We start from the raw sequence: 3,327 nt of genomic DNA, 5'->3' as shown, positions 1-3,327 counted from the left end.
AATTCACTTCCAAATGTTTGAGCAAACTGTGATGAAGATCAACCCTGCCAGCGAGAAGAGGGTGAAAGAGCAGAAGGGATTTGTGAATTCCCGATTGGCTTTTCCCAAGGGATCTGCTCTCCCGGGGCCCCCTGCACAAGCCCCACGCACAGGTTCCTGTGGATTTATGTTAAATACTCCACAGTCACCGGTTTTCCAAGGAGGGGATGTTAAGCTGTTAAGCTACATTTGGTACAAACTTAACCCCACTCCTCTTTTGATGGATCCTGTTTGTAACTCGCAGGGTTTATTTCCCAAAAAATTCTCCTGGACGATGTCAATTTAGGGAACCATAAACACACACTGTTCTGTGGCTTGTGCTCGAACAATCTGGTATTTTAGTATTGGCAAAACGTATTAGCTGATGTGGTGAAGGAAACCCCTCTTACTGTAACTACTTTCTAATTTTTCCCTCGTGCAAATTATACCCAAACTCATCAAAGAATGCAAGCATAACATTTTATCCTCAGAGGCAGAATATCAAAGTCAAAAAATCTAAAGCTACTATTGTTATGCAAAGTGAAGAAGCCAGTCACAAAAGACAGATGTTGTAAAATATCCACAAATAGGCAACTCTTCTAGACAGAAAGTAGATTAGTGGTTGCCTGGAGCTGGGGAATAGGGAAGGGGAGCATGGAGAAGTTTTGGGGGGATAGTGATGAAAATGTTTTAAGTTACATTGGTGATGGTTGTACAACTTGGTAAATACACCTAAAAAAATTGACTTGCACACTTTAAATCATTGAACTTTATGGTATGTAAATTATATCTTAATAAGGCTATTAGCGAAGATGTATTGAGATATGCAGTTAAAATAATAAGAATAATGAAAAATAAATAAAAGCAAAAAAATTATAAGAATAATGAAATCACATTGGAAATTATATTTTTTTTGTCAAAGTGCCCAGAAGACCATCAAATATCTTTTGAAATGTAAAGGTCTTGCATTAGCCAGAAAAGAAAATTACCTCCACTCTCCACTTTATATCTGAGAAATAGTCTCAAAAATCAAAACCTCTAATTCACTATCTTATATTGGATTTTCTCTCTCTTTCTCTCTCTCTCTCTCTCTCTCTCTCTCTCTCTCTCTCTCACACACACACACACACACACACACACACAATCTACGTTTGTATGTTAAGAGGATAAAAGGCCATATTATTTAAACTAGGCTCAGATTTAAAGTTTATCTCAAAAATGAAATACACCTGATACTACCCAAATTATTCAAAGTGTGCTATCCTGAAGACTAGGTTTCTATTTTTATTTTTTTTTAAATATATTTTATTGATTTTTTACAGAGAGGAAGGGAGAGAGATAGAGACCCAGAAACATCGATCAGCCGCCTTCTGCACATCTCCCACCGGGGATGTGCCCGCAACCCAGGTACATGCCCTTGACCAGAATTGAACCTGGGACCCTTCAGTCCACAGGCTGCAAATTATTCAAAGTGTGCTATCCTGAAGACTAGGTTTCTATTTTTAAGTTGATACATTAAGTGGCACAACACAATATATTGTCTTGTATTGAGATTATTAAACAATATATTGTACACATTCATTCTACCCTGCAAAGTATGTGGAGGATTTTGAAACCTGCCAAAAATTAAATCCTTTAGAAGAATTTAAACGTAAAGAACAACCATGCAAGGGATGAATAACTGTGATGTGGCCGTCCTCCAAAAGTTATATAGTAAATTTGAATTTTAAAAAATGACACGAGATTAGTACAACTGTATTGCATGTACTCAGGCATAAATGACATATAAACGGAAGTGCAAATGCCTACTATCTTATATAGAATATTCAAGCAGCCTATTTTCACACACAATTTCTTAATCATTTGCTAATACAACCAAACCAATCTGTTCTTCTGTGCCTTTCAGAGAACTACAAGAAGATTGCTAAAGGGAAGCCTGATGCTTATAATAGTGTTTAAAATGATTTTCCAGCTTAACAGATAACAAAATTAAAGATCTTGAGTAATTCTTTTTTTAAATATGAAACTGGTTTTGGAGTGGCCTGTAGTGTTACACTCTATGTCCATTAAGGTTGCAGAGACTTCCAAGAAAAATTAACTCAGTAGCTCAGCTTGCTAGGAAAGCGACAGGTTGGCTCTAATCCCGAGACCTGCGGTGGGCAGGTGGGTGTGGCGGCAGCGCGCTCTCCCGATTGGCTGCTCTCTGGGTGACCAGGTGCCAGAGTTCTAGTACTGAGGCTCATATGACCTCCAAGCTCCCGCTGCCAGGGCGGTAGCCAGGCGCCTCCACCAAACCTCAGCCAGGTTATTTGATCCCCTACGCGTGCGGCTCCACGTTTTCCGGAACTGACTCTTCCCTTGTAACAGACTTAAAAAGCTTCAGATTAAAAGAAGCTAAGCTTTTCATAAACGTTTAACAAACCAGTACACACGGCAGGACACTTGCTCCTGGTATAAGTAAAAAGTTAAATGGGCATACCTAACGAAACGACCAAAAAATCCAGAACTCCACATGTAGGGAAACTTTATCAATCAATCTATCAATCTATCTATCTATCTATTATTTAGATAGTGGGCCTGCTATTTGCACACACTGGGCACTTTTCCTACCTTTCTGCATTTAGTCATTACAAAAACATCCCAAATTTAGTAATATTACGGTTGTACAGGTGAAGGAAGATAAAGTGCAAGGAATATTAAATAGCAGTAACCACAAATCATAAAGTGTTTTCTTGTATGGTGATCCCGAGAAAGAAGGAACGTGTATTTGATGTGTTCTATTTTACTGTTGCTGTAATTCAAAGCAGAAACGTCTGGAAAGATGGTTTCTGTACATGCATGGTTCAGTACAGATTCTATTTTGTGGCTCTTTTGCTAAATTATGATGAAATGTCTGGGCTATAAAAGAGCATCAGGCCCTAGCTTGTTTGGCTCAGTGGATAGAGCATTGGCCTGCGGACTGAAGGGTCCCTGGTCGATTCCAGTCAAGGGCACATGCCTAGGTTGCAGGCACCCATATCCCAGCCTGGAACTGTAGACAGGGAGGAGCGACGGCTGCATCTTCTGGACAGAGATGGGACGTGACCCTGAGGGGAGGATGAGGGCGAGGTCATAGCTCTGGGACCTGGTGCCTGAGGCTGCAGCTGTTCCTACGGGCAGTTCAGTGGAGATGCTGGTGTTGCAGGCCTTTTCTTTGATTCCTTACCCAACAAAGCTACATTGAAGAAACACCAAGTAGCAGTTCAAGGAAAAATTAACCCAAACAGAATATAGTTCTCCATTGGTAACGTTGGCTGTCATAGTCTGGAA

This window comes from Myotis lucifugus, unplaced genomic scaffold, assembly GCF_000147115.1.
Source record: "Myotis lucifugus unplaced genomic scaffold, Myoluc2.0 scaffold_311, whole genome shotgun sequence".
In the NCBI taxonomy this organism is placed as follows: Eukaryota; Metazoa; Chordata; class Mammalia; order Chiroptera; family Vespertilionidae; genus Myotis; species Myotis lucifugus.
This window is presented reverse-complemented; position numbering follows the sequence as displayed.